Source organism: Cyclopterus lumpus, chromosome 4 (genome assembly GCF_009769545.1).
Source record: "Cyclopterus lumpus isolate fCycLum1 chromosome 4, fCycLum1.pri, whole genome shotgun sequence".
Classification (NCBI taxonomy): Eukaryota; Metazoa; Chordata; class Actinopteri; order Perciformes; family Cyclopteridae; genus Cyclopterus; species Cyclopterus lumpus.
The window spans coordinates 22,642,900-22,654,563 of record NC_046969.1 but is presented as its reverse complement, the minus strand read 5'-3'; positions in this window follow the sequence as shown (position 1 = coordinate 22,654,563).

The window sequence follows — 11,664 nt, the reverse complement described above, 5'->3', positions numbered from 1 at the left end:
CATCTGCATCGCACGTTGACCACCATTTCAAACGATGATAAATTGTCTGCGTCTCAAATGTGAAATCTAAAACATGATACGTAGATTTCACGTGCCGAAACACCGTTTCAGATATGATAACATTCGCATATATACTGCTACATGGTTTATCACGTCATTTCACTGAATTCACATACAGGCATAATGTGTTTTTTTTCGGGACATTTTACATATGAAATGGAATAGCTGAATGTCTTTAGAAGGCCGAATCTGACTACGTTTAAATAGATGAATGGAGAACAAAATGGGTATCTATCCACGCAAAATGTAATTTATGTGGATTAAAGTCGTGAGGATTTACATCGTTATAATCTCTATACACAGACGTTCGCATTCATATCCAGAAAGCGATGATTTTAGCTTTTTACTGGCTCAAAAGAAGCTCGGAAACGAAAAAAATCCGTCCGTCAACTCACAGTCACGCGCCTTAAGTTGCTGATCGGAGTGATAACGAGGAACGTGAAACCAAATAATGAATGAACAATTGGTGGGAGGGGTATTTCTAAAATGCGAAGCCAACGTCCTCGCTGTTGCTTGGGATATATATACTGTACCGACACTACTGGACGAGAGAGACACCGATCTGCACCTGAACTGTGCAGACGAGATGAAAATCTTATCGATAAACGAAACTGTTCTCGCCCGTCTGCGTACGACGAGAACACCGAGCTAACTACTGGGATAACACACGCTGGATTTGGCCTTTGTGTGTGTGTGTGTGTGTGTGTGTGTGTGTGTGTTTGCGCGCATGCTTCTGTCGGACTGCTTCTCCCATTTCAACAGCCCACAGCTAATAGAGTAGGAATCAGTGTGTCAGAAAAAAGAAGAAAAAAAATGCAATGTCTCATCTAGTCGCTGATTCTCGGTCCCATAGTTCAGTTGTGAAATTTAAAAAGAAAAAAAAATACGTTTTGAGTCATTTAATGTATTATAGCAAAGACGTAGGTAAAGCAGATGTCACATAGCGGCAACTTCATTAACTTTGTACACAGTAGTGAAGGGTTATTACACACTGCCTCTCTCTCTCTCTCTCTCTCTCTCTCCTGAGTCTTGCTAACATTTTCTCAACAAGGCTGTTGCTAATAGAACATTTAATATATTTAAAACATTTTGTACTCTGTAACTGTTTGAAGTTGATGTTTATTGTTATTGTCTACTTTTTTTTGTGTTGGATTGTAGTCATACTGTTTAAAAAAAAATAAGGGGACGGGGGCCAAGTCCATATTCAGCTCATTTTACATGGTATTACAACATGTGATCCACTTATCATAAACAGCTGTCAGCTCCAGGCCAGTAATAGTAAGTTGTGTATAAGGCCGACGTCTCAGAACAAAAAACAGTCTTTAGATTCATTTCGGCAGAGTAAAAAACAACAACATTTGAGTGCCTTTGGTCCAATGCTGAGTTTGGTAAACTTCAATAAAAGAATGTGGATAAATAAATCACGAGTCATGGCTCACTCCCTTGCGATCCAGCAAATCATGTCTCCCAAAAATAAATAAAAACGGCATTTGAATCCCGTCTCGTGCGTGACGCTTGATTGTTAAGTGTTGGTAACGTCTCCATCAGAGCTCTCAGACATAACCCCCCCCCCACCCCCTTCCTCATCATAATCATGACAAAACTCACAGCAGGAGGGGGCGTTGATGTGGAGGACCTCCCCGTGCCTGATGAAAGGTCCGCGGTTATGAACTCTGCACCCGAGCATCAAGGTCGTTTACACACAGACGAGCCCTCCGGTGGCACGGGAGGCCACTCGGGCTCTTTTCAGGCAGCAGAAAGCAGAGTCGGGGGGGGGGGGGGGGGATGAATAGTGGCTGTTTGGGGGTGAATAAAGGCCAACCTTTTCAGCTTGTCATAATGTGAGATTACTGTGACGGGGGTACATGTCTGGTCAGGACGGCGTGAAGTCACACTGTAGTTCAGCTCCAAAAAAAAGGGGTCTGGGTGCAGCACGCGGATATCGGTATGGGGGGTCCGTCTTTGTCCTCAGCTGTGCGACCCCTCGAGGGCTTGTTGCAAAGACTACTCGTAATTGTTCCTCCTGTTGCCGTTGCATTCCGACTGTAAAATACGTAGACGTGTCGTCTGAAAAGGTACGTTTAAAATGGAGCTGCCAATCAGCAGACGGCTAACTTAGCTTAGCATAAAGGACTGGAAAGAAACAACGAGCCAGTCTCTGTCCGAAGGTAATGAAAATCCTCCGACCGACACGTGCAATCAAAACGCCTCTTGTTTGTCTTACCTGTAAAAATGAAGCTCCCGACGAAGACCGTAAACGGCAAATTTAAATGTTTACTTTTAGTTTTTTTGCGCAAGCTAGCGAGCTAGCGGTACTACGACGTTCCCCATCTTTGTGCCACAGCTGACAGCGTTGGATATGATGCATATTTCAGCTGTTTTGCTACCATACAGCTGTGCAGATTACAGCACATTTCCGTTGCGCAGGTCTCTCTGGACGTATGATTGCTATCCAACCCTCAGCTGGCACAGACGTGCACGGCAACGAAGCAATCCCCACGTTCTGCCCCGTTCTCCCGCGTCACTCCTCGTCAGTTTGTCGTCCACCTTTTCTCTCTCTCCTCTGTACCTCTCCTCTCTCCTTTTTTAACATTTTTTTTTTTTTTAAAACGTCCAAGAATCTCTCCTTTCCTTCTCGGCCCGAGGGGTGCCGACCGGCCCGTCGGTGCCAGTTCCAGGGACACACCGAATGGGAGCTGTAATTATCATTGCTCCACTACTGTCCTGTCAGTGCGCTCGCCAGCAAAACAAGAGGGATCCTTTGGAAGTCCTGATCAAAAAGCTTTGGAACTTTGATCACGGGGCAAAAAAAAAAAGGAAGAAAAAAAATAAATAACCCTAAACACTGTGCAAAATCAACGAGGAATGTCCCAAAGAGAGAATGGAAAGGACAGCCGTCCAGAAGACATCCTCGGCCCCTCCTCCTCTGCCACGATGTGTTGATGTCCCGGAGCGCAGGTGTTTGGGCTGTGTTTGATCTGATCGGTGTAAACAGAGAGGACCATGGAGAGTGAGTCACGCGAGGACGATGACGAAGATGATGATGATGATGATGTTGCTAAAGTCTTTGTCAGACAGCACCTGGTATAGCGCGTCATCTCTTTGTGCTCCTGCACAGGCCTCTTACGCAATATGAAATTTGCTTGACATGTTCTGCCCACTTAAGACATCACCGAGCGCACATCGGATGGAAGGTGTTCTGCACGACCCCAATAAAAAAAAAAAAAAAAAAAAAAAAATAGAGAAGGGTTTACATCGACCGCTTCAAAATTAACTCGCAGCTGAGTGACAGAGAAAAAAAAAAAAAAGGAATAATGGAAGCCCATTTTGGGGAGGGGCCTGAGCCAAAATCTACAGGGGCACAAGTCACGCTGCTTCAGCGACAACAAACCACAGCCCCTGGAACCTTTGAAACCCTGTGTGGTCATTTTCCTCTCACAGCGACTGAAAAGAACTGTGGTGGGTGGGAAAGAAGAAGAAGAAGAAGAAGAAGAAAAAAAAAAGAGCCCCTCGCCACTCATAATACCAATCTTATGTATGTAGACGAAAATGGGAGGGATGGGAGGGGCTTGGGGGGGGGGGGGGGGGGGGGGTGGCAGACGGACTAAGGCGCAATTTTAAAGCGCTTATTGAATTGCCATTACAGCTCCTGAGACTAATTGTGGCTGTTGTGTGTCTCTCGGTGGCCTAGGGGGCTCTGGAGTGGCCCTGTATGCTCTTACTCAGTGGGGTTTTCAGACCGAGTGGCCCTGAAAGAGAACAGGACCACCGTAGATCAATGGCAAACCTTTCACTCTTTCACAGGCCCTCGCTAATCCTTCTCATTTGTCTGCCATTTGTTGAGGCACATTCACAGCTCCCTGAATTTAGGATTAGGCCTTGTTTTGTTACAAAAACAGCCCGAGTTATAATGCTGAATAGATGGACTAAAGGGTGGACGACGGATGAGTGTGTGTGTGTGTGAGTTTGTGAGTGTGTGTGTGTGGTTGTCAGGTATACACTACATACATGTGTGTTTGATCAAATTCATATGAGAGAGCAGAACCTATTCAGGATTTTTAAATCCCATTTCATGTCATAAGTGCAGAATCCCTCTGAACACGATGACATCACTGATGTGAAACAATGCCACGTTTAACAGTCATAGTGCGATCATTTTGTGTTTATGTGGGATTAAAAGGTGGCAATTTGAATTAAAAATTGTGGCCGTATCGTTATATTGTGTTCAGAGAGAACAGAATGTGAATTTTAGAGGAGGCCCGATTGCATTCAAGGTCAATAAAAAAGGCGCGAAATTGTCCAGAAATTATGTTTGAATAATCGTTCTTTAAAAAAAAAAAAAAAAAACACTATTCAAACTATTAGAATGTTTACTTTTAATGTTTGGAGATGAACTTTTGTCGCTTTTTCCAAATGTATCTCTACGATAACTCCTCATTTCACTACAAACACCGTAATAATATTCCATTATAATTAATAATAATAAGGTGGCAGCTGACTAAAGATTGTCAGTTGAACGTTTCCTCTCACTATACATTAAATGTACTCTCCTGTCATTGTTATTATATTTTAAAATACTCCCAAAAAACCTGCGCTTAGAAAATAGGAGATGCGTTCTCGGGCGTTTGGTCGTGCGTCTCTGAATTTCTGTAACTTGTTTCCTTACAGGGCTCGAACAAAGACAACAAAAAAGTCCACAAATATGAGATATGAGTTTACAGATAATTTACAATCCCTCCTGGGCATTGTGGAGGTGAGTTTATGGCTCTTTTTTTAGCCGGTTACATCTACAGTCTATGGCGGGGGTCATTAATAGACCGGTCAGGGGTCGGGACCTGGACCTGGACCCGGACCTTGAGAATTATTACATTTTGAAGGAGCGTTTCTTTTTTAACCGACGCACCTTTTCGATTAAGGAAAAACACACCGAACAGTCGCATGCGTTGCCAATCAAATATTTTGATTTAGATACCCACACATGGGAGAGACGGCCGAAAATTACGCGAGTCAGAGAAGTTATTGCCTCCAAAAAGAGGAAAAAAAATGGACAGCGAGACCACGAGCCGTCGGAGAACGGACAGACTCTTAAATGTTCATTCTTCCCACGGACAGTTCATGTGGTCACGGACCGCGGCCATTATTTAAAGCGGCGCTACGAGACGAAGCAAACGTAGCCGCTCGCATCCGAAGTGAAGGAGCAGAATATAAACAATCAAAGAGCCCCGATGTGATCAGAATCCTCTCACATTAATTCACTGACCAACAACGACGTTAACGGAGAGATGTAGTGCCCGCACACAAATGTATCTTCTTAGAAGATGAGAATATAATATTGGGGCTTTCTTAGAGGACATCACTTCACACTCTGAATGAACTGAATTAAAATGTATTGATTTTTCTAAAATGAAGAACCTTATTTTAAAACAAATATATATTCAAAAGCTTTCTGCGATTATATTCTTAAATGCATCCCTCAATTTACTTGGAATGAGAGAAGAACGTTATTATTATAAGAGTAAAGTATTATTTATAAATCATTCGGTTCAATTTGAAAACTGACTACATACAGACGTTAATACAAAATATATGGGACTAAATCAAAGCAAATGACATGTGGACATTTTCTTTTCTTTATAAATGTATTGTACACAAATGTATGAAATTAAAAAGGGAATTGACCAAAATAGGGTCTTAACTAAACTAAACTATCTCTGAGAACTTTATTTTCCCAGAGATGTGCATTCACTACACATGATGTAATGGCACAAATTGATTGAAAATAGTTTTTAACAACTTTGGAGCTACTTTAGAGGTTATGAACGGCAATAGCAAAGTTAAATAAGGTTTCCACTTAGCAGCGGTATCAGTTAGCGTAGCATTGCTCTGTCAAAAATAAGCAAAAGAAACACACGTCTTTTAACTGTTCCGCATGCTGCCTTTTTCATATGTCCTCCACCTCATCTGAGAGCAGAGGCTGGAGTTCACCGTCCCGAGTCTCCTTTTGAAAATAAACATTTCATAAGAAAGAAGGGAAAGCATGAACAAATTGATTCATCACAGTCAAAATACCTGCAAAGGAAATGCAATTTCATTAAAGTTGCCCGCGATTCCCTTTGAAGCCTGGAGTTTTTTTTTTTTTGTTGCCGTCCTCGCCGTCTGAACCCCGAGAGAGAGAGAGAGAGAGAGAGAGAGAGTGCGCTCGGACAGCCTTGGCGGCCCCGCAGCGGAGCCGTCAGACTGTGAGGCCTTCTCATCGCCGAGTGGATTAGTGTTCATGTCTGAAGCCACTTAACTGGACATCAGACGGGGGGGGGGGGGGGGGGGGGGGGGGGCTGCTGAGTGGCACATGCGCCACATTTCCCCTAAAGCCCTGCCATGCCACGCCGCAGGTATGCGGGGGCCAACCGGCCAAACCCCATGTCGGGCATTCTCCGGATGCCTCCAGTCGTGTGCCAGACACCGGGGGTCGAGGTGAAGAGGGGAACGTGGGGGGGGGGGGGGGGGGGGGGGGGGGGGGGGGGGGGGGGATGATTGTGTGAATCAAAATGGATGAGAGGATAAAAAAGTACGGAAATTAAATGATTGTTGTTCTCATATGGGCGGATGAACCTGAAAAAGGGTATACTATTTTAGCGAGACATATACCGTAGGAAGAAAATGGGAATCATTTGTTGGGTTGAAAAAGTTTTGGGGAGAGGCGTCACAGCGAGTGGATGCGCGGTGACATTTAGACCGTGCTGTCGGATCGGTGGCGCTGGTGCCCCCGACGCAGTTTTTCACGTCTTTTTCACGTCTCCAGCACCAGATTACGGTCAAAAAAAAAAAAAAAAAAGAGAAGAGAATTTAAAAGAATAGAAATGAGATGATTCGCTTTTCGTGGGCGAGAGAGTTTGATGAGAAGGTTAATACCTTCGCTCCATGTCCGCACAGCAAATATGAAACTAGAGCGAGCAAATGGTTAGCTTAGCTTAGCTTAGCTTAGCATAGAGCCGGGAAACAGGGGCAAACAGCTCGTCTGACTAAACAAATATCCACGACAGGCACCTCTAAAACTCCCTAATTAAGACATTATATGAATGAGGTTATTAATGTGTTAACGGCAAAGGGTTTATGTGCTGAAACTATTTATTGGCCTGCAGCGGGTACGTCTCACCGTGATGTTGCCGAGCAACCGTTGGAGGACTCGAGACTAAACAAATGCGATATAAATGTGTTAATTAGCGCGCTTTGGGAGGCGCCCGGTAAGCACTTTTCTTCTTCAACTTTGGACAGAGGCAGGCTAGCGGCTTCCCCCCCGCTTCCAGTTTTTATGCTAACCTCAGCTAATTAGCAGCTGGCTGCGGCTTCAACGTGGTGTAAAGATATGAGAGCGGACTCTACGAAGAACAACAACAATAAAAAGTTATGCTGATGAGAGTATGAAAGGTTGCAACACCCCTGGTGAACTGTCAAAATATAGGAATGTGATCCAAATGTATATTATAAGCAATCGAAATATAAATCTAAGACTCTAAAAAAAAAAGAAAAGAAGGTTGCGGCCTTCAGGAGCACAGACCATCTCCTCTACAGTTTGTCCAGCTGAGGCCGGCCAGCCACATGTTGGCCAAGGTCCCAGTCAACATCACAAGGTTGTCATTGGCCCGCTAGTGACTGGAAAAGACCAAAAGTCAGTGCCGCTTCATGCTACGTTTTTAGCCGTGCCAAAGCCCATCCAGCCTGTAATTCTTCATGCCCGTGAAAACCAGACAGACTCTGTGTTTTGTCACGGCGGTACTTTTTCAACACCGCCGTTTTATTTAGATTAACAGGTGTATTTCCCTCCTGAAAAGCAACATTATTTCATGAGCAATGTTAAAAAACAAAATCAGCTTTACCCTTTTTCCCTGTAGGGGTGATATATGACGTAGAGCAGGTGGGAAGGTTTTTTTTCGTTGTATCGGACTGTTAGCATTTACTGTTTCCAGGTCTGTCAACACGTCGCAGGAGAAAGAACTCCACACCAGCATGAAAACTGGAAACGCTGGATCCACTCGTTTGTACTTTATTTGAGGGTTTGAAAACACAGGCCTCTAAAACACAGGCCTCTAAAATCTTACTCACCGTTTCTGTGTGTACAGAGTAGGCCGCTTTTAGCTCATAACATCCCGTCAGAGCCAGAAAGAAAGAAAGAGTCATGGCAGAATAAACTATGATCAATCTCCACCCTGCTGACATTTACATCAAAACTAAAAAATGACCACCAGTGAGCAAAGGAAATAAAACAATGCGGGAGGATTCTGTTGCCGTTTCATCAGAAATTATAGTTATATTGTTATTGTTATATAGTATATTGCCTGTTTTTCCTTTTTCATACATCGAGGTCCCACTTCTCGTACCCCCCCATGTCTTTGTAGAGTGAGATGACACGCTCACTGTTTGTGCTCAGAGTGAGGGAGTGGGCCCTGAAGGCAGCACAGACAGATGCTGCGAGAAGATTCATTAGACGGCTCAATTTGTGACTTTACATTAGCTTTGCAGCGCTGGGGAAGCGGCGCCCTCTGGTGGTGAGAAAGCAGAGCGATTTGAAAAAAGTCTTGTTGCAAACTCTGGCACTCTCTGCTGGATGTTATGAAGTACTAATAGAGTAACCGTAACAGCTGAGTTAATATACCCTTGATGGTATCCAAATGTACATTAGAATTTAGAAGAAGACATAATAATAATAATAGACCAAGTTAAATTGGAACATCAGCTGGGTTCATTCATTTATGCAAATGCATACAATTGTGCACGATTAAACAGGTATCCACTGCACAGTAGATGGTAAAGCAGCGCATGGAAATAACAGCATGGGACACAGTTTCCACTGGCCAGAACCAAACCGTTATTGCGCCGGACCCCCCTTTTAAAATCACCTCAACAGTCTTAACCCTAAAGGTCGAACAGAAACAGGCCCAAAAGTACACAGAAAATTAGTTCCATTGAGTATAAAGAACAACTAAGACACTAACATTGTGTTAAAACTGCTAGTTTGACAATGACACAACTGTGCTTAATTTAAGACAGTTTTTGTTGCACTTTTATACGCACATATTCTAATACTAATAGAGAAGCCGTAATTTATCAGAATATGAATTGTATGCAAGACCTCACCTTGAGGGGGCAGTCGTACTCAAGACAGTATGAAGCAAGTACCTACTATGAAAATGGCCCAAAAAGTGCTGAGTCAGGATCAAGCAGTGGTGGAAGAAGTACTCAAAACTGTCTGTTAAGTAAAAGTAGCAGAATCCCACTGTAGAAATCCTGCATTTAAAGTTTTAATGAAGTAACGGTACAAAGGTATTAGGATCCAAATATACTTTGAGTACCAGAGTAAAAATACTCATTATGCAGAATGGTCCATTTAAAAAAGTGTAATCTATTATTATTGGATTCTAATTATTGACGCAGTCATGTGCACATCAATTTGATGTTGCAGCTGCTAAAGGAGGGTCAATTGTAATACTCTCATACGTTAAAGGAGTACTACTTACTCCCCTACTGCTTAACCTTCCTCTGACCACACACAAAGGTCACACAAAACCAACTGGTGTTTATGTTTCATGCATAAAGTCTTCAGTACAAAAACAATTAAACATGCGTTTCATCGCGCTTTAAAACATCTGCCGCTGCCTGTTGAGCGATGATAACAAACTTTGTGAGGTTTCAAAAACTGCAACTGTGGAAACAAACCTGCAGCTGAAAGCTGTGGTTTCTGTCTCAAGATTGTGACGCTCTATTCAGAGGAACCTGCGGGCGGTTTCAGGTTGATCAACAGTGGTCGTGCGTCTTCGTTTCTCACTTCTCACTTCACACTTCACACTTCACACTACACACTTCACACACACACACGGAGAAGGGTCGTTCGTTGCGGCCACAGATGTTAGTGTTTCCCAGAAGTGAGAGGAGAAGCATGTTCCAAAATTAATAATAAAAGTGCCATAGATGCATAGTGACAATTGTGGAACATTGATTTGTGCTGATTAATTCTGCTTACATCAAGTAATTAAAACCTATTGATGTTGCAGTGAAAAGCCGTTTCTTTCAGTTTCAGCACTCTTTTTTTGAAATTGGTAACTGTGTCTCGGACCAAATGGCTTTGACCTGTGGGGTTCCCCAGGGGTCAATCCTAGGACCCCTATTATTCAATCTGTACATGCTTCCATTAGGCCAGCTAATACGCAGCTATAACGTGTCCTACCACAACTATGCAGATGACACTCAGGTCTACGTGTCACTGACGGTAGGTGAATATGGGCCTGTAGATTTACTTTGTCACTGCAGCGAACAGATCAGTGTGTGGATGCAACACAATGTTCTCCAGCTAAACTCAGACAAAACTGAAATCATTGTCTGTGGCCCACAGAAACAAAGAGAAAGTGTTATCAGTCACCTTGAGACTCTCGCTCTAAAACCTAAAAATCTGGTTAGAAATCTAGGGGTAATATTGGACTCAGAAATGAACTTTATCAGCCACATTAAATCAATAACATCAATAGCTTTTTACCATCTAAAAAAACATTGCCAAAATCAAAAGGAATAGTGTCTAAACCAGACTTGGAGAGACTAATCCATGCGTTTGTCTCCAGCAGGTTAGACCCCTGTAACGGCCTGCTCACTGGGCTCTCTAAACGAGCTGTAAGACAGCTGCAGTACATCCAGAACGCTGCTGCTCGAGTCCTGACTAGAACCAGGAAATACCACCATATTAGTCCAGTGCTCAGGTCTTTGCACCGGCTTCCTGTTGCTCAGAGAATAGACTTTAAAACAGCTCTGCTTGTGTACAAATCTCTTCACGGTCTAGCACCAAAGTACATGTGTGACATGTTAGAGCCATATGAACCATCTCGGGCTCTGAGAAGCTCAGGGAGTGGTTCACATGTTAGAGCCATATGAACCATCTCAGGCTCTGAGAAGCTCAGGGAGTGGTTCACATGTTAGAGCCATATGAACCATCTCAGGCTCTGAGAAGCTCAGGGAGTGGTTCACATGTTAGAGCCATATGAACCATCTCAGGCTCTGAGAAGCTCAGGGAGTGGTTCACATGTTAGAGCCATATGAACCATCTCAGGCTCTGAGAAGCTCAGGGAGTGGTCTCCTGCTGGTCCAGAGTCAGGACTAAACACGGGGAGGCTGTGTTTCACTTTTATACTAAAATCTGGAACAGTCTTCCAGAAGATGTGACACAGGCCTCAACTCTGACAATGTTTAAATCCAGGCTGAAAACGGTTCTATTTGACAACTGAAAGTATTTTATCTGCACTCTTCGCTTTTAATATAATTAATTAATGATTATTTTTATGTTTTTATGGAATGATTTTATTTGTCTTTTTGTAATTGTATGTAGCTGTAAAGCACTTTGAATTGCCTTGTGTACGAGTTGTGCTCTATAAATAAACTTGCCTTGCCTTCTCATATGTTCCTGATAAATGGGAATAATTACATACAAAATGCCCGATTGATATATTTTGTCGGACGTACTTCTTCACACGTTGACCACAGACGCCATTTACACACACGTTCCACCGTGGTCCAACAAAACTCTAGCAGACGCGACGCGACGGCTCAACCGACTTCTGGCCGCCA